The following is a 20,771-nucleotide window of genomic DNA, read 5'->3' on the forward strand; positions in this document are numbered from 1 at the left end:
AAAATCACAACTGCTCTGAAAAAGCATGGTGTGTGGCAGTATTTGGAGCAGTGGCAGGAAGCTAAAAAAATATAAAAATAAAAAATTGATTCTAACCCAACAATCAAAATTAATGTAAGAATTTAATGCAAGGCAAGGTATGGTGGAACAAAGACTATTGGGGGTACTGTTTGTTTTCAATTATGACAATCAGTATTCACCAGATAAAAAGAAACAGCAGCGTAATGGTTTGCACTGAATTGTACGAAGAAACAGTAACTAACAAGTATCACAAAACATGTCACAAATCAATTGTATTGAAAATATATTAAGTTTCTTTAAAAAAAGAAAAGATCAGAAAAGGAAGCGGCACAAGCAGGAAGAGACAGCACACAAAGATTTACTTCTGAGTGCTACAAAATATTGAACTAAAAATAACATTAAAGATGAAATTTTCAATGAATCTCAAGCTGGTAAATTCCCAAAGGCTGGGTCTGCCAAAGGCTCTGTTGGTTTCCTCTGTTCTTTTCTGTCTTTATTTAAATATTTTATACAGTTGTCTATGTTCATGTGTAGTGCGAACTGTCATTTATATTTCAGTCCACTCTAAAATGGATCTTAGACTATCTCAAGCTGTGCACTGCAGTGAGTAGTTTTGAACTGAGAGGTAAGTTGAAGTGGTAAGGACAAATGAAGACTGATATTTAATGTAGTTTTTGTGTACTTATATTTTGCTGTCATGTATTTTCCTTTAAAACTGATTTGTAATTTTATGGGTTTTGTGACATTAGGATAAGATGTGATGTGAGTATAGTTTCCATTTAGCAAATACATTGATGTATTTTTGAGTAGGAGTGGTTGACTGTGGGAATTCTGACCTTCGGGTTTCGTGTTTAGCAACAACAACATGCAAGTTTAGATCTGCACTGGTGAATGCTCCTTTCTTTGGACTTACAGAGCAAATGTTTTAAAGCAAGCCACTCAACCTTATTTCAGATCCACTTCTGTGAGAGGCCCACAAGATGTGAATATCCTCTCGTCTCCAGTGTCTTAGGAATGCAGAGCACACCTCAGCTAAGAAAATTGGGACTTGCCATGGAGCTGGGTTTGTCACCTTGGGACATATCCTTCCACCCATATTGTGCAGTGGGGCAAAGCAAAGAGCCCTTTTCTCTCCCCTGTAAAGACAAATTGCAGCACTCATGGTGGCTGGAGCAGGGAGGAGGCTTCCTAATTGCTCCCCACAGGATGGAAGTCACCCAGGCCTGTGCTGGTGGACGGGGTGATGGGACCTGCTGCAGAGCACACACAGAAAGTGTTCCCTGAAGGGCGGTGCTGCTGAAGCCTGGCCCGAAGGCAGTCCTGCTGCTGACATGTGGCACTGCCTGTGAGGTTAGGTAAGAGATGTAGAACTGTATGAAGGTGGGATTCTGCATTGTTTTTACACCAGGATGAACAAAGCATGTAGTGCTGACCTCCATTTCATCAGTACTTGTAAAAAAGAGAATTCTTAAGAAATAATGTTGCTTTCTTGCTTCTGAACTGAACAGTAAGTCACACAGAATAAAAATTTTAAATAATAGCTATTAGATTAGGAAGAATAAGAAGCTTTTACTTCTTGGACGCTTTGACTATTACAGAATTGATAAATTGCCACTGAAATACAAGCAGCTCTGCAATATGATAGATCAAAGTTCATTTTTTCCCTAACGCAGAGTTAAGATGAGCAGGCTTTCTTTTTGCCCATCTTCTTTGCAGATCAAAAACATTCCTTTCTTTTTATTTGAGTGATCAATTTACTAGAAGAGTCCAATATATATGTTGTGACTGTAGTAAAATTCTTATTCACAAGCCTTTAAGAAGTAATACAGCATGTTGGTTGGCATTATGCAAACCTCAGTACATCTCAGAACCACCGTTCAAAGTATATAGCATGTCTCTTCCACATGATACTGATACAAAGATAATTTATTATATTTCATAAAGTGATATTTCTTAAAGCATTCTGACCACACTATTTTTTAAAAAAGCTCTTTTAAATAGTTCTTCTGCACTGAGGTAGCACAAAGACTTCAGAATATTGTGTTTTAATGGACTGTAATCCATAGAAAGTATTTGAATGACTAAAATGTAAATCTTGGAAAGCTGCTTTAAACCTATAGCTTTTTAGAAGTGTGTTAATTGCATCTCAGTTTAGACAAAAGAGGTTTGTTTTTTATTTTTGTATAGATATTTTTGTGCATTAAGTATTTGTTATTATTTTATTAGCAAGTCTCAGTCCACTCTGTGATAATTCATATCTTCTCAAGTATGTAATGAATATGCAATGTTAAACACTTTTAAGCGCAGGAATTATGATGACATCCCTCAGAAAATATTCTAAATGTGTGATTTCCAGCCCACTAACCCACAAATAAGTTGTGTACAGGCTCCCGTTGAGAACAAGCTCCTGTGGATCATCGGGTAAACACTGTCTAGCAGTAGAGCTGGGGGAGAGTGAGACATTTCCATTTTAAAATCAGTTCTGTAAAGAAAATCTTTATGTGGGTGTCTGCACATAAAGTGCTGCTGATCCTAGGTCAGACAGTGTGTGTACAGACTGTCATCGCAGCCTTTGTTCAAAGAGGAGGAAAATCCCACAGGTGGCCCTGTGAAAGGCTCAGCCTTGCACAGTACTCTGCAATCTGATCCAGCTGAACACTTAAGTGTGCACTTAGTGTTAAGCTTAAAGGACGATGTCTGCTTTGCTAAATGATCCGGGATCAAATGCGTGTACTCCTGAAGGAGGTATGTAATGTGTGAAAATAAACTGTATGGAAAAGTATGTACAGGTAGCTAGATAATTAGGGAAGCCAATGATTTCAGTTCAAGGAACACTTTCATTTACAGTATTTTGTTTCACATTAATCCTTCAGCAGTCTACCACAGTTAATATCTGGCCATGAAATTTTCATCTATGTCGTGTCTTTCTTTGAAACTTAGAGATTTACAGTCTCTCAGCCTGATTTATCTCATCTTGACGCTGATGACAAAAATCCCAGTTTTGCTTTTGAAGGGTATGATTGACTAGTTAACATTTATTTCAGCCTTGGAGAAGGACATCTTCCTTATTTTGTAGATAAAGTACACCAAAATAAGATGAAGAGACTTTATCAACGTTGCTCAGTAAGTTAATGGCACAAAGTCATAGAACTAAGGATTCCTTGCCCTCTCTTCACTGCTTTATGCTCTTTTGATAACGTGTTTGTATTTCCATAGCAATATTATTCTGGAACATGGTAATGCAATAGTTTTGAAATATGCTTTTCATGTGATGTGCGGAAACATAAAATCTATAGATATGCAGCATACATGGGTAGAAGAATTCACATTACAATATGTAGCTACAAGCATAATAAATGGAAATTGATGAAAAGGGAATCTTTCTACTGCTGGGATTTTAAAGAATTAGACAAATGTGCATAGCTCAAATAAGGCAGAATATTCTGCTTCTTGTCACAGAAAGAGCGATGAACATGTATCAGAAGAGCAAATCAGCTGCCGCTTGCTAAGTACCCTATGATTTTTCTTGACTGCTGCCGTTTGGGCCCTACCAAGTCCAGTACTTATGGTACAAATCGGGGAAGCTAGTTCCTTTTTTTGTTGTTCTGCCTTTTGAAGGGATAGTCTTTCTTAGAAAAGACAGAAACTATAGCAATACAGTGTCGTCTCAGATAAATTTTTATTAATTCATTTGCTTTGAAAGAGGGAGCTAAATCAGTGTAATTGTGGATTCTTGGTCCTGCGGGCAGAACAGAATCCCAGAAACATGACATTGTGTGCTATTTTTCTCTTATTTTTAAAGACAGTCTGCATAGTACAATATTAGGTGAAGCAAATCTTTGTAATTCACATGTTTATGCTGGGCATTTTTAATTATTGTTGTTAGTAATGATGGTGTTATTATACTAAAAGTAGTGTTAGTGTGTGGTGGGAGTCCTTCCATAAGGCTGCATGCAGAAAGCTCATTAAAAGATAGCGTTCTGGAGATGATGCTCTATCTAACCGAAATCAGCAGGACATAGGAACTCCGTCGTGTAGGATGAATAACAAAAGAAAGGGCAGTTTACATTCTTTGATACATTTCTGCTCGATTAACCCCCAGTGGGACTTTACCCCTCCAGTCACATTCTTTTGTTCTTCTAATCTTCTTTTGTATTTGTTCACTGACCCCAAGCATGTATTTGACTTGTGACCCTATTTCTGTTAATAAAATACAGGCCATCTGACCAGCATTCACACCAATGAACTACAAGGTGATGATTACCTCATTGTAAGCGCCAGGAGCTAGCAGCAAACAGCAGTGTAGGGCTGGTGGTTGGGTGGGCTGAGGATAACCAACCAACACGGCTCGAGCAGTTCTGAACTGCAACTTCAAAAGCAAGAATAAGACGATAGTCTCCTTCAGAGTATTCAGTGCTGTCCATGGAAAAGCTGTACATATCCTCACTTATTGTTCAGCTGTTAGTTGGTAATATTTAAGGGATTATGGCAAAGCAAAAAACAATCATAGCTATAATGTGGAAATTTTCAGCATCTATATGGATGGTAGCTTATAAAATCAAGATTACTTTGTTTACGTTTGGGGTTATCAATAATAATTATATGCCTCATGAAAAGAAACCAAATACATCAACGCTCATGGATAATAATTTCAGTACAGTATTTTGAGGCTAAATGAACACTGCAAAGCATAGGTGAACTCTTTCAAAGCAAAGTATTATTTGTTTTTAAAGCACCAGCAGAAATGTTGATTTTTTTTCAAGAAGAAAATACACAGTAATGAACTTATTAATGATTTCACCAGATCTGTAAACCATGAGGTCTTATGCGAAAGCCCTGTTAATTGTGTGTTACATGAAAAAATCATGCCAAAGCCATTTGTCAGATATGTAATCTGTGGCTCTGTTTTGTGACAGGAAGCCATTATTTCCACTGAAAAAACAAATCCGTTAAATTTGAACTATTAGATTACAGCAGGGTTAAGGCTGCTTCTGTGCTGTAGAGTCACATCAGGGTCACGGCTCGGTTCTAGAGATGTACTGCAAGAGCTTCATATCTGATTAAGACAAAAAACTGATAAAAATGTAATGCAGACTAACAATATGGAATTATCTGATGCAGTTTGGGGGGGTAGGGGCAGGGGGTATAACATCATTCAGTTTATTTGCATATGTTTGTTCTTTCTACTGAAATCAATCTCTTTGAAGGAAGCAAGAAAACTTTAGAAAAAGAAAATATTATTAATTCTGGTAAGAGAACACAGAAGAAAATCTTTAGTAAACATTTCTTTTCCAGTGTTGATTATCATTCTGTCTAATGTTTATTTTCATAATTTTCTTTGATCCAAGCACTAATAACAATAAAGTTGACTCTGTTTCTTTGAACTAGCACAACTATGCTATGGCCAAATTTGGAGGAAATTTTTAAGTGGCTTTTTGTTTTACTCCCAAGCCACACAACAGATTTATAGGGTAAATATTTGCATAGCTCACACCCTCATCTGTTTAGGAATGCTTCTATGGCTAACAGTAATTTACCTGCTTTGGGCCTCTGTCAGGCTTTTTGTGAAAGGCTATGGGCTGTAAATGTCCAGGCATGTACTAAGCAGCAGTCAAGAGAGCCCGTGGCTCAAGGCTTTGAATCATGGTGCTGTGCTATGGAAGTTGCTGAGGTTCATAGGGACAGCCCACCCGCCCTGGACTTCCCTCCCAGCCCTGCAGCAGGGCAGCAGGCAGAGGCAGGGCAGGGACTGCAGAGGACCAGGCCTGTACTGCTTGGGGTCTCTGCATGAGGGGACGGGAAAAGTCTTTGCTGAGCACGGGTCGGATTTCTCCCCAGTCCTCTTCCATCAGAAATTTGGAAAATTCGTATGTACTACAGACTTAGAGAGAATTACATTCCTAATGTAAGTGTTATGCAATTGTAAAATTTGTGCTTGCTATTTACCAGCCTCACTCTGTCAGTTACAGAAGGAAGCATATGCTGATCAGCTCCCTGTTTGTTGGTGGTGGTTTTCTTTTTTCTTAGTTTTTGGAGGACAAGATACTAAAGCATGGGACATTCTCATGTTCTCTAAGAGTTGCTGTTTTTCTGTTTGTCCCAATGCTTAGACTAGCTGAACAAGAGGCTCTGATCTAAAGATTGATTACCTCTGTGAACAGGTCCAAGTTTCATTCTTAAATCAGCCAGCATGTGGTTGATGACAGGGACAAAGCCAACCCTCATCCCTCCCTAAGCAAATCATCTTACCCTTTACTGTAGTTTGACCAGATTATAATTTCACCATTAAAATGAATGTCAGAATTTCCCCTGGCTTCAGCTGGAGTTGGGTTTGGCCATCAGCTTCTAAGTGCAGATGGTCTGCTGCAGGGCTTGTTTTTAAATCCAGAGGTGTGCAAGTGCTTCCACAGATTATAAAAATATAAATGAATACAAATAATGTGAATTCTGATGTTGCTAAAAAGAGTCATTAGAACATGGGTGTGTTTAAGAATAGATCAGGACTAATTCCTGTGACTGCAGGTGGCTGGCACTTGAACAAGGCTGAATATTTCAGTTATGAACTGTATAGACAATTTGGGCTGTATCTTTTCTCCTTTTTAATCTCTTTTTCTCTCTCTTTTTTTTCTTTTTTTAATTTTTATTTATTTATTTATTTGGTACATATTAAAAATGCAAAATAGAAAAAAAAAAAAGAAGTTGTTAGCTTCTGTCTTTTGCCCTGGACAAAATACTGTATTTCTGCTCCTAGAGGATGGATTCCTCAGAAGGTACCTAAGGACTCCTGTGGAAATGTGCAAAAGTGCTTCCCTTAACAGAAAATCATCACAGCTGTGCATGCAAACAAAAAGGAAAGGTTGTTCAGTTCCTTTGTTGTTTTGTTGGTTTTTTTTCTTTTCAGCTTAGGAAAACAGAAATATCAGAACTGATCTGTACAGTTCACTTTCACATAAGTACACCTAAGAATATGGGACTGGAAAAAACCACACTGCTTCAGGCTGCTTCCTAGATTGCTGGCAACTGTACTGTGGCATAGGTACAAAATGGGCAGAATGGGCCCAGCTCCTCTGTAGATACCCCTGTAAGCAAAAGTAGGAAACAGGGAGTTACAGAATGCCCATTTCTCAGTGGATGAGAATTCCAAAACGTAGGGTCTTTAAATTCTTACACAGTGAACATGAAATTACAGTAAGGATTTCATAATTTCATCAGCAGGCTTTGAAAGATAGTTGTGTGGAGAGCGAGGAGAGGAGTATTTGAAAGTGAGCAAATCTATTTTGCATTGTTCAACCCAATGTTGTTGTTCACTTTACTTTTTTACCTTTTAAAAATTTAAAAACAAACAAGAAAACAATATAGCAGTGCTCACTTGCTGGAAAAAGCTCTCACTATTTATTTTCACCATAAAATCCAGGACTTTGGCATACATAAGCAGAGTCCCTTGGATTCTCTAACCCCTGAGACTACCTGGCTTGCAGGATAATTCAGAGCTAAGCACAGAATTGTGTGCAGCTTTCTTCTCTCCTCCCTTTTTGAATAAACATTTCTACTCCACATTTCTGCAGAGGTGTAGACAGAGCAGAACCATCTGTCTGAGCCTGCAGAAGTCTGAAACAGCAGTGAGAGGTATATTGCTTGAAAACCAAATAGTTTTTCTATGTCATGCTGAAAACTCAACAGGTTACAGCTTAGAATAAATGAGAATCCACCTAAGAGTAGTGCATGGCATGGCATGGCACAGCGATGAATCTGGTGTTGTTTTAGCTATCTAGATTGATTGATGTAGATGTTAAATGACAGATTTGAGATTTTTGTGATTACATGCTTTATCACTGTTGGCCCAAAAATGGACCTTTAGTGGGTGTAAAGTTTTTGTGATGCTTGGCAAAGGATGCAGCTGATGTTCTAGCTTATATACATTGCTGGAGAGCTTTAAGCTGTCCTCCTAAAAACAGCTCTCCAGCAGGATTCTTGTACTCTTCTCAGCTGAGGACTGAGACATGGCTTGTGCTTCAAGATCATGTTTTATATAGTCCCACAGTAATTCTTTTTCCTTTATCTCCATTAATTTTCCTTTGCCAGTTCTGGTCTGTTCTCTTCTGCTCAGCAGGGGGTGTTTTTGTTCTTTTTCTTCGTTGCTATTAATTTTCCTATAACACAACTGTCTACTATATTTGCATAGCATCCACCATCGAGATACTAAGATAGTTTTCAAGTACATTAAATTCCACATTTTAAAACAGTAATAAAAGGCTTTTGCAAAATAAATATATAAAGCTGCTCACAGATCGTGCAACAAGGAAACCAAATACAGAGCTCAAGTTCCTGGAACTTGGGAGGACAAAGGAGCAGTTTACTAAACAGCCTTTTCCCAACACTCAGAGCTCTGATAATCCTTAGAGGAAATAATAAATCTTTCTCTTTTTTGCTCTTCCCTGCGTTTCTTTTGTTGTTTCTGATTTTAAAGAAATGACGAGTGTAGGTACTACTTACAAGGCAATTCCTGGATGTTTCTGGTAGTCCAATCAAGGGACAAGACTGTGAATAGGAAAGGGAGGTGATCAATTCATCCTGTAAAGGAATTAAAAACAAAAGCGGAAATCCTTTGTAAGAAAAAGAGTGGCTGGGATTATAGCTGCATGCTTTCACTAATGACTTTGCAAACATTTAGTCAGAGAGAACCTGGAAATCAAGTTGCACTTTATTTAATATTCAGATAAGGACCATTCACCTGCTGTTAAGCTACAACATCTACAATCATTCTTTGAATACTGATAATTATATGAAGCAGACTCCCCTAGAGGCTGGTAGTCTAGTCTGGATTCACCTGGAATACAAAGATGAATAATATTGCATATTACATGCTCCCAAGTAGTTGCAATTTATAGAAATGTCCATTTATGCTCTTGAAAAAAAAAAAAAAAAAAGAAGCATATTTCCCTTGGGTTATGTTATACAGTGATAAAAATCTATGTGTGGGACTGCTTGGATTATAACTCCTGGTATGCCTGTTGCTGATTAATTAATAAACAAATAAAGCATCATATTTAGCCAGCTATCTCACTACAAGACTATAAAATAGAAAATGTTAAAAAAAAAAAAAAAGTGTACCTTGCCATAGAGAAAGGTTAAGCAGAGACATGCGAAATGAGTTTCAGAAGTGGCACACAAATGGCTCAGAGTAGGTGTGTGTATACATTTTTAAAAGATGAGGAGTGTTATGAATGTGCTCTGTTAGCTTCCTCCTTCCCTTCTCTTTCTCCCATCAGGTGCCTTGTCCTTGCTCTCCCCTCTCATTTGCTGATGGCTGATAACACCTTATCTCCACCAGGGAAGCAACTGGGAAGTTTGCTCCTTCCTCACTAGGCTGAGGGTATAATTAGAACAACGCACCTGCTCAGTCCTCCAGTGACTCAGTTAGTCTACATCCATGTCAAAATCCATGCTGTGAGGGTAATTTGATCATCTCACTTACTTTTTCATATACTTTATGTGAATAAGCCACCAGAACAAGCCTTTGTTGCTTTGGTTCAGTTTAATCTCACAAATTTGTGTCACTTCTTTGTTTCTAGAAGAATTTTATCATTTGATCTCATGGTTACACTTTAGTAGACTTTAGTACATGTTTTATTTCCCTCTCCAGAATATAAAATTCCATCTTGTGTCAAAATATTCTTATTAGTATCTATTTATATTTCAGAGATACTTAGAATCTTCAGCTGCTGAGAGCAGGGTCTTGTTGTACAAGATGATACAGAGGCACACAATAAAGGACTGCTGGTCCCAGGAGCCTGGCAAGCTAAGCAAGGGGAGAGAAGAAATATCACCACTGTTTTACAAATGGAAATATGGAAAACCAGAGCTCTGAGAATCTGTGCAACTCATTGCAGTGTCACACAGCAATATTGGCAAGGGAATTCTGTCAAAGTCCAGAATCAGTGCATACTAAAGGTGGGTATAAACCCTGTTTTCTTGGCAAGCATCAATATAAGCTCAAATAAATTACAGGTGGGTACACTGGTATCATTTGCACACTGAGCATGCCAAGGCTCCCTGGGTCTCCTCTGCGGCTATTTCTCCCCCAGCTCCATCCTTCAAAGCAGCAGATACTGCTTTTTGATGCTGTCCTCTTAGGCTTATAGAAGTTAGTCTACCACTGCTTCCTCTTGCACTTAACAAAAATTTACCTCTGGCCCTGAGATGCCACAGCAGTATCACATCTCTCTGACTGCAGCAGCTTCCAGGCACAGCAGAGAGACACCAAAGGTCCTTTAGTTTCTCCTTCCAAGCACCCAAGGAGTAATGCAATTGTTTTGTCCTTGAACGTAGCCTGGAATCTCTTGCATTAGAGTACTTTTCCTCTGCTCTTCCCAGCAGACACTGCAATCCTGGGGAAGCGGTAGCAAGCAGGGGGTATTCACTCAAGACCAAGCAGTGGAGAAGCGCGTTGATATTCCCTGAAGACAAAATAAACCGAGTGGAAAGTTCACTGTCTTCCTTTTGAAGATGACTGAAGGTAGGAGGGGAGATTGCCAGGACTGAGGGTGGGTGGCAGCAGGCACAGAGCTGCTTGCAGCCCCCAGACCTTCAAGGCCATGGCAAACATTTCCAACACAGCCTGCTGAATTCTGTTTGCAAAACTGTTGAGCTAAACTCTTTACCAATGCTGACTGCACTGCTGTAATGCTGCCTTCTGACTTAAAACCAGTTCGGGCTAATTGTTAAGGATCAGATAACAGGAAAATATTTCTATTTGACAGTCTACTATTTTTCAATTGTTCCTCTGTTACATATCTAAGTAAACATTTGTTCCACTTATCATTTCTGAGCAAAAGACATGAATCATTTGACTAGTAAAACCACAACGACAGCTGTTGCTTATTAGAAACAGTCATCTTGTTCAAGGGCCTGCTATGAAGGGGTTCTTCAGGAAACTGTTTCTGCTTTTAGTGCTTTACAGAGTAATGAAAGCAGAGTTGCAGAAATTAGGGCATTTTTATTTCACTCGTGATTGGCAAAACACACAGGCACACACAAACAGAGCAGTTGTTACAGCTGAGCTAGAAGCCTGCAAGAAAATGGAAAATACTCATTGAAGAGTACTGCTAATGATATAATATTATCGTCTTTGCCTTATGGTTTTCTACAATATAGGTCAAACAAAGTGGGTTCTAAGGTTTCCTTTGTGATTAGGTTATATCATTTTGGATTTGGGATTTGGTATTGGATAAATTCTGTATACTAGTTATAAATCCTCTACCAGATATATATTTTTGCCTAGATCTTAGGAACAAATTAATTCTGGATTTGTAAATACCCTTAGAAGCCAGTCACCAGTGATGACAACAATACTACTTTCAGATAAAGCTTCTCCAGCCAGTGGTAGAGGGCAAAAAAAAAAAAAAATATATATATATATATATATATATTTTAAAGTAAGATCTGCATTAGAGAATGCTATGAAATTGTTTTTAATTGAGTGGAAGAAAATTAGGAAAGTAAAGCTGTGCCAGAAGGAATTTGTGAAATAAGTGAAACTGAGGCAGGTGAGATGCAAAGATTTTTCTTTCTAGGATGTTGCTACAAATGCCTTGTAGAGCATAAAGGCAGAAATGTGTTTATTCCTGTGACTGCATTAAAAAAAAAAAGTATTCAACAGATGCCCTAACACTTAGGCATTTTTTCAGACAAATCACTAGACTGACAAACCCAGTATGATGCCTTTATCACCGGGTTTGAAGGGAGAAGCCAATGAGCATAGAGGCTGCACTGATCCCAGCAGAAGAGAGGGGTGGGACATTCAGAGCAATTGAGAAATACTACCAAGCAGTGTGCTCTGCTGGTAAATAGGAGCATTCGTGGTTTTGTGACTTTGTTGTTTAAATGTGTTCCAAAACACTAAATTCACTTGCAAATATTAAAGAAGAGTGGGGAAAAAAAACACAATTGTGGGATTATGGCAAAAGAAAAGGAAAGTAGGACAGAGGAATGGCAGAGAGAAGCTTGTAACTGAGGAGACAAAGCTGAGGTTTATTATGAGTTAGAAATCTGCAAAACTGTCACCAATTCAGAAACTGCACTCAGCGAGGCTTCTAAAGATCATATCCTGCCCTTCATTCACCCTCACAGCACTCACTGATGGGAGTCAGCACTTCGCTGCAGCTGGGTATTTAGAAGTCATTTGTTCTGTGTAACATGCCCGTTCTTACTAATCTTAGTCAAGTAAGTAGTCCATCCTCATGTGTCATCCCACGGAAGTCAAATGTGCTATTAGCATAAGTGATGATTACTTATCCGTGTGAGGTCTTGTGGGGTTGGGTCTTTCAGCATTGGAATACTTGACATGGCAGTCTTTCTATTATAATTTAATAAAATGGGGCCCAATTCAGCTCAGAGATGCCCTAGGGAGTCAGCTGGACTTAAATGGTGCTTAGGCCTTTGACTGGACCTCTGCAAAGCCTGAATTTCATTGAGTGAATACTAATTACTCAGAAGGAGGGTTATTAAATTATAGGCTCAGTTCTTTACTGTTGCTCAGAGCATGGTACCTTTCGAGTGCTTGAGCGAGTTAATGTACTGGACACAGAAGGTTCTGGTGAGATTGCTTTCCTGATAAAACAAGGATTGAAGAAATGTTGTTAATAATTAGAGTATTTATAGATGTTGGCGAGCAAATTTCATTCCATAAAAATACTGTACAGTAAAAAACCGGACAATATATATTTACATCAAAATGAAAACCTCTCTTGGAGCTGTGTAGATGGAAAAGGTCTAACAAAATCTACCTCAAAGCCAGTGGAAATCTTCCTATTGATTTTGATGAGCTCTGAATTAAGCCCTCACAGGACCAGCACACGTAGGGGCCTTGACACATCACAGTCTTGGGTGACTGGGTGAGGCAGTGGAATCAGTGAGCAGCTGGGACATGGAACAGTTCCCCCAGCCAGCTGCCTTGTGCAAGGAGGAATCAATCAGTTCATCTCTCGTGTCACAGGCTGAGCACATGATTTTTAAAGGATTACTTGTATGTCTAACAGCTGATGTTCTCCCTCTTTTTAATTTATTTGTGTCTTATTGTTCTTCACCTGCTTTCTGACCAGCTATTGGCCTCAGAGTAGCTCCTGTTCTGTTTGAACCTTCATTCTAAAACCCTGCAGGTTCTCAAAGCATTTTCATTGTACGTGAATACTGTGGGACTTCCTTGTCACCTTTGTGACCATCTCCTTAATTCATAGATCTCCTGATTCCTAAAGTGTAAAGGAGAAAGAAAAATTTTGTATCATCTTTTCCTAACCAACTAGCTCCTGCATCTGCTCTTTGCTGCACGCATTCTGCTGTAGTTACAGAGAGCGTGTCTAGTTCTCTCTGTGACCCCACAAGATTTGAAACAAACAAACAAAACAAAACAGATATTTGAAAATGTCTTCACTGATAGGAGAAAAAATATTGCTGTTAAACTCAGAGGGTTTGGCACACTAGACTATGAGTGATATAATGGACCCGTTATAGCATTTGATCTTTATCTTTGCTTGCTATTCCTATTAAAACGATTTGCTGGTTTTATGTCTATTTCACTTTCAGCTTCCCAATCAGGTGTCCGGGAAAAATTGCGTTCATTAGCTGTTACATAAATTGTTTGCCAAATCATGCATATTAAAGGCATATATGCAGATCAGTCCTGTAACATCACACATATAAAATGTATTTTATACAGTGCATCACTTAGACTTATTGAAAGACTAAAATCTGCATACTAAATGGCAGGTATGCCCTCAGTAAATTAACAGAGAATCTTCATTGTCAATGTTAATCAAACAGCACTTTAAAAACTCTTCTTTTATCATTGTCTCAACAGTGTTTTTCTCCTGTTAGATTTAAAACCAAGCTCAGGCATTTTTAAAGCTTAGATCCCTTTGTGGACCAATGCCCTCATGCAACCCAAGAAAGAACGAGCCAACTCCAGCCAGCTGTAATCCATATAGAATCAATAGGACTTTTTCTTAGTAAAATTAAAAACTTTCCAGAAAAAAAAAAAAAGCAACAATAAAACAAACCCCTTGCCTAATCAGCTTTAAAAAGATTCCAACATCTTTACATGTCAACCTGCATGCTTAAATTGAGGACTTTTTTATTTACTAGCTGTCTGAGAACTTGATTTTTCTTCATTTTCCCATTAGCGAGGCAGTTTAGGCAGCAGAATTCCTGTATTCCTCTCACTGGAGTAGCACAGAAAAAAAATCATTTGATTCCAGCGGATAGTAGTTGATTTCATTATCGTATTAGAGAAAATAAAGATTACAATTCCGAATTACTTTGCCTGCAGTCCACACACTAACCATATAAATGGCAATATGTGGAAAAGTTGACTACATCATAAAAAATTAACTTCCTGCAAGGATTTTCTTGAATTGGTTTCAAAAGAATCCTCCATTTGGCATCTTTCCTGTACTGAATTTCTGGAGGGTAACTGCATTATGTGCATGTAAAACATGAGAAAGGAAACGTTCACTGAACTCCTTCTTTCTGTTACCAAATGTGACTGTAGTACGTTGTTTGCGTTTAAAAGAGTTGCCTCAAAGCTAAATTCTGTGATTATGCGCCTATATGTGCGTGCATTATAAGATAACCACTAACAGAAAGTGAAACACTGTTCTCTTTCACTTGCTGCTGAGTGACAAAGGTCGCACTTAATGATAATTTCAATATTCTGCCAGCAGCTGATGATATTCTGTCCCTGCCAAACTAAATAAATAAATAAATAAATGCTTCCCTCTCCTACAGTAAATGCCCTGTAAGTCTATAGAAAACAAATTAGGAATGCGTTATTCTCAATGAAAAAAGTCTCCATGAGAGGTATAATTTTATTTTTTTTTTGTGCACGGAATAACATAAATCAAAAGAAGCAATAGTCTACCTTGTGTTTTGACTAGTTTGACCCTCTTCAACCCCTGCCAATTTTTATCTCATTTTTGTTTAACTTTGTACATCAGAGTTTAATTTTAAACCTGGTCCTGAAGACAGTGATGTATAGGGTACATCAAGTATAGCTTAAATTACCCTCTCCCCAGTGATTTGAAGTTGAGGGGAGGGTCCTACTCCACAGCAGGGTGGGAAAGAGAAATGGTCAGATGTTGCCCTTTGAACCTGACCACCCTCAGCTACAGAAACGTTTATGCCAGAACATCATTTATTGATTTTATTATATTTTAGGATCTCTTAAAACTGTTGGTGAAGTTTGCCGTATATTAATTTTTGACACATGCATATAAAAACAGAAATACGGGTTGAGCAGAAACTATAAATATAGACAACACTGCCCAATAAACTTATATCCTTTCACTTACAGGTTTCCATTTCAGCCAATCCTTCCGAGCAGTCTGTCTTTGGAAATAAATGTTACCCCTCTGATAAGCTAACCAATTTGAAGATTAAAGCTGCATTTGAGGATTAAAGTTTTTCTTATTTGATTATTGTTGTGTCTTGTAGCAATAGAAGATAAACATTAATAAAATGTTGAAGTCCAATTCTGTTTCCTTTACCCTTTGAGCATTTTAAACAATGATCCTGCACAAATTAGGCAGGATTTGGCCCTTACACTCGGCACTGCCTGCTTTGTTTTATCAGTCCACTAAGAGTAAGTCTCCCGTGAAATGTTACATGTACCCGGCCAGCTCACAAACCCACTGCTGCCACAGAAAACTCCCGCTGATGGGTAGCTCTGAAAACTCACTGTCCAATTATATACCACAGAGCTATGTATGTGTTTTTATCGAGGAGAAGAAAAACCACAAGAAGCGCTCTACAGCAGACCACAAAATGGGTTTGGCACCTGTGTCTCCTTGGGGCCAAAGTTTGGGAGCTGTGTTATCGCGGGGCCGGCTGACCCCAGGGAGCGGCGCTGACCTTGTCTTGCACACAGAAGTCTATCGCTATGGCTCCCCCGAGAGCGCAGCCAGCTGCAAACTGCTGCCATGATTAACCCTTATGTGCTGGAGACGTAACGTCAAGTCATGGTAATAAAGCTTTCACTGCATAACAGATCTCTTGCTTTGTAAATTGTTGCTCTTATCAGCTGCACTCTCGGATGTTATCCCTTTTCTGTGAAGCATGACTGCTGTGTTGCTCACTGGAAAGGCTACTGGATCTATACAGTCTGTGATATTTATTCAATTGCTTTGGAGAGCAGTGCAGAGAATGCGTTTTGTTTAAACTAGAAGTGCAGTGTGTGAAAACAGATGAAAAAAAAAAAAAAACAGAAAGAGAAATTCTCATACATATGAAGCAATATATTAATTAAAATCCAGAATGCCTCCAGCAGATTTGAATCCAGGAACACCAGATTTGCTATAGCAGACAACTGTGTTGTTTCACCGAGTCCAGATTCCTGTTTGTGGAAGTAATTTACACCCAACGTTTGTAAAAATGCAAACCTCAAGCCTGTGACGTACCTGGACAATTACAGAGCTTTGCCATTCGGCTGGAAACAGAGCGATCAGCGCTCACACAACAGGCATAAGCTGGGTAAGTCTTATTGTGTCATGCACTTCAAGTACAAGACCTAACTGTGCTCTCTGCTTTGCAGAGAAGTCAGTGGAAGCTGCAAGCGTCCATCAGCCTGCGATCCCAGCTTAAGGGCTGAACAGGGCGCAGACCTCCTCAGCACCACAGAGCCTTCACCTCAGCGTGCTGCCGGCCCTCCAGCCCTCCCCTTGCCAGCGCTTTGGCCACATCAGGGCTGGGAAGGAAGAGGTGGCCTTAATGTATGCCGTGGGACAGCGCGATGTTATCTGCTCCAGTGTGAGAGGAGCGGGAGCCCATCTGTGCTGCCAGCACTGTGAGGGCTCAGCTCCTGAGCCTTGTCTGCACCGCACCCACTGCTGAGCTCTGTGAGGGGATTCAGAATGCTGCAGCCCATCCCAGTGGCAGCTCTGCGATCCCTGGGAGCAGAAGGCCTGGCACACCAGGAGCAGGTCAGTCAGGCTGCGGGTCTGGAGTTTGGTGGTTGTGGTCCTTAGTTGGCCCTGTCATGTGTCCTGTCCCCGAGGAACCAAGGCCTAGGGCCAGCCTTACTGCGGGGGTTTTGCTGTTCCCCACCAACAGAGAAATGCTCTGGGCTGGCGGTGCTCTGCTGATGGGCACCTGGCCCAGCTGCCTGAAAGGCCTGGCAGACAGACCCTGTACGGCCTGAGGCAGCCAGAGTCGTGTCAGCCGAGCTGCTCTCAGTGGCATGGCGAATGTTTTCCTCAGGGCCTGCAGAGGAAAAGCACTGGGGCTGGCCATCCCTTCCCACCTCCCTGTGCCACAGTTGTAACACCAACACCTGTAGTTAAAAAATGCCGTCAGACCCTGCAGCTCCTACGTGGCACCTGTGTGTGTGTCAGAGAGCTGCAGCTGTGCCGGCAGCTCCCACCTGCCCTCCCATCCCTTCTCCCCACCCACAGGGTACTGCGGCTGGTTGGCGACTCAAAAACAGCAGAAAGCAGTGAGTTTGGTGAAATTATCTTGAGGTTATTTTGTTCCCTCATGAGGTTTGGGCATGAAGGGAGCTTCTAGTATATTAACTCCCATTAATTTTAAGCCTCTACTGTTGATAGGATTTGCATATGGAAAGGAAGAGGATTGACCTTTAAATTCATTAAATAAAGCAAAATTTTAAAATAATTGTAGTTAAAAGCATTAGTGCGGTGAAAAATACAAGAACAAATACATAGACATCAGTATCCGGGCTTTTGGTAATGCTAATGAGCAAATTATTGCAGGGGAAGATTTGCATCACTGGAATACGTGTTCTAGCCTCCATCCTGATGTATGTGATGTGGGGTTATCTTTGTAGGGCTCCTCTTTCAGAACACATTTTCCTCATATAAAATAGCCTCCTCTTAACTCCCACTGGGGACTGCCTTATAAATGAGGAAGCAGTCCTCAAGGGATTGGCTTGGCTAAAAAAGTGTGTTATTTAAAAACAAGAACAAAAACTTATTAGAATATTAAGCAATATAATTAGCTCATTTCTTCTTTTTTTTTTTTAATCTTAAAAAAAAAATGTATAACCAAGTTTTAATTAAACACGTTCACTGGATGTTTGAGTTGTGTAAGAATGAGAAAATTTTGCCGTGTTTTAGAGTGATGAGTGGTTCAGTTTCAGATCCTTGCTCTGATCACTGCAGTCTGGCACAGCTGCAGTGCAGAGGATAAGGGGGTTCTCCTCCTGTCCCAGGCCCCATTCTGCCCCAGAGGGGCACAGTGAGACCAGGAAGGGGATGGACGTGTTCCCTTTGCATGGGAAGGAACATAGGTTGCCTGTACCAGAACGGGCTAAGTGGTCAAAGTAGTGTTGTCCCCACTGCTAAATGCTGATTTACACGTGCTGAAAGGCTTCCACTGCCCTCACAGCAAGTTATGGAAGGTATAATTGGATTAGTAACACGGCATCGCTTTTCAGGTCTGGTTGGTGAGAACTGCTGCCCCGTGGCCCCAGATCTCTGGTGCTGGCTGCTCCTCGGGCCTTGACCCACCTGTGGCGCTGCTTCCTTGCACGGTTCCCTGCAGAGTGCTTCGCAGTGAGCGGGCAGAGCTTGCTGCAGGCTCAGGGGAATATTGGTCAGTATTCAGCAATACTTCGTTAAGCAACAGGGTCCAGAAATCCAACTGTTTGTGCTGCTCCTGCCCTGCCCCAGGCCCGCCCCAGTTGGACGAGGTGGAATTGGTCAGGTTCCTCTTCTCAGAGCCCCGCTGATGTCATCTTTTGGATGCAGCTCTGAGCATCTGAGGTTGGTGAAATTAAATAAGGTGCAAGCATCCTTTGGTCTGTGGCTCTCTGCCTTTAGAACAATTACTCCCGGTAACCTTACCAATAGTGTATTAAGGAAAAAAAACCTTCGTAAAAGAACTTAGTGTTGTGATGGAGCTCTGCTTGATATTAGAACAATTACGAAGCAGATGCACCCACTCCAAGCAAAGTGACCTTTTCATCAAGTTGCAAAACATTAAAGGTTAAGGGATGTTTGAAAGGAAGTTAATACTTTTAAAACAGTAGAAAAAAATTGCTGTTCTTTCAAGACCTGACTGAGCCAGTGAGAAACTTCCAGTAGTAATTTAAGTAACTCTTACAATAGAAAGATGGAAAGTATTTTATACCGTCTGTTTTATTTTAAAATTGGAAGCGCTTTTTTAGAGAAGGAATGGGATTTGATAACAAGAACTAACCCACGGAAGAAGCCCGCACTGAAGCCGGTTAATTGCGATTTTTAAGTCACGTTTCTTTCTCTCTCCATTGTGTACCGATGACACGAGAACAAAGAGAGCGAATCAATGCCGGTGTCACACTTGCTCGGTTTCCACCACCCTCCTGACCCGGCCGTGCCAACCGGGACCCGCCGGTGCTCGGTGCATCTCAGCCCTGGTCACGGGCGGATCGCGGGGCCGCTGCTGCCCACGTCCCGCCGCGGCGGAGCGGCACCGGGCGCCAGGGGCAGAGCGAGGTTCTTTTGGTGACGGCTGGACGCCTTTTTCTTTTCTTTAGTATTTTTTAAGAGAAACTTGCCTGTCTTAACGCAAACGCTATATGTAAATTAGTAAAATAGCCGCCTAGGGAAGAAGTTTCTGCGGGAAGAAAGGAGGGATCTGGCAGGAGAATCTCCGCGCCGGGCTTTTTCCCGCTGCAGGATGTATCTGGGCACAACCAAATCTCCCTGCCGTGAGGTCACAGGCGCTCTCAAGGGCACGGCCGCGCTTGCCGGGCAGCGCGGACCCCCGGGTGATGCAGGGAGCAGGCGGGGATCCCTTTCCCCCCGATTCGGCCCCGCCGATGCCTCCCGCCTCTCCCCAGCGCCGGGGCTGCATGGAGGAGCTTCCCGAGCCGGAGCGGGGCCAACTTCGTGCGGGCGGGCTGCGCTGAGCCCTGTGCGCACAATGGCTGCGGTTGGCACACGGGGGGATGGAGGGGGAGTTTCAGGCTCTGTAACTAATTTTCATAAAGGGTTTTCCTACTGCCCAAGTGAACACATTACGCTACAGTAGCTCTGAATGGTATCGCTCCTTTCCTTCAGAGCAGCGGCTGATTGTTTCTTCAGAGACCCCCAAGTCCTTTTCAAGGAGAAAAAAAAAGAAGTGATAATTCAGCGGGACGGCAGATCTCAGTGCACCTCGCACCGTCCCCAAAAAGTGCTGCTGTGAGCGCGGAGGCGGCGGGCGGGGCGGCCCGGGCCGGGCGGGGCCGAGTGGGGCAGCCCCGACCCCCCCCGGCTCAGCGGGCGGCATAAGCCGCGGCTCTCCAGCCGCCCAACTTCAGCTCCGGCCGCAGCGGCTGCGGGTCGCGCTCCGGCCCCGCCGGTGCCAGGGGAAAGGCCGCGGGGAGGGACGGGTCTCGCTTTGCCGGTGCGCAGCCCGCGGGGCTGCGGGGAGGGGCGGGTTGGGGCTGAGGGTTCGCTGACGGGGCCGGAGGAGCTGCCCGGCCCCCGCTGGCCCAGTTTTGGCGTTCCGGGGTGCGATGCGTGGCAGAACTGGGAAAGTCCTCCGGGTAATTTGCAGCCAAAACATCTGGTTCGTTACAGCGCAGCTACCGGACTGAGCCAAACAAACTTTGCTGCTGTGTAAATTCACTTACCCAAACAATTTACATTCAAGCAAAGATTTTAGCCCGAAGAAAAACTTTTATTCATTTGTACTCAGGAGGTTTGGGAATTCGTAGGCATTTAAAAATAATTTTGCTCTAATAAAGTTATGTAGATATTACAAAATGCCTTTGTTCT

At 41.5% G+C, this 20,771-nt stretch overlaps 1 long non-coding RNA gene across 2 annotated transcripts; it reads right to left on the bottom strand.

The window, feature by feature from the left end:
• Positions 1-3,256: 3,256 nt before the first annotated feature.
• LOC125699396 (uncharacterized) lies at positions 3,257-20,106 on the bottom strand. Of its 2 annotated transcripts, none has more exons than XR_007379533.1 (2): positions 10,209-20,106; positions 3,257-8,592 (listed from the first exon to the last, which is right to left on the bottom strand). It is a non-coding gene; the product is annotated as an uncharacterized LOC125699396 (long non-coding RNA). The 2 variants fall into 2 exon arrangements; XR_007379532.1 differs by lacking the exon at positions 10,209-20,106 and adding an exon at positions 9,133-9,283.
• Between the last annotated feature and the right edge of the window lie 665 nt (positions 20,107-20,771).

This window comes from Lagopus muta, chromosome 12 (assembly GCF_023343835.1).
Source record: "Lagopus muta isolate bLagMut1 chromosome 12, bLagMut1 primary, whole genome shotgun sequence".
Classification (NCBI taxonomy): domain Eukaryota; kingdom Metazoa; phylum Chordata; class Aves; order Galliformes; family Phasianidae; genus Lagopus; species Lagopus muta.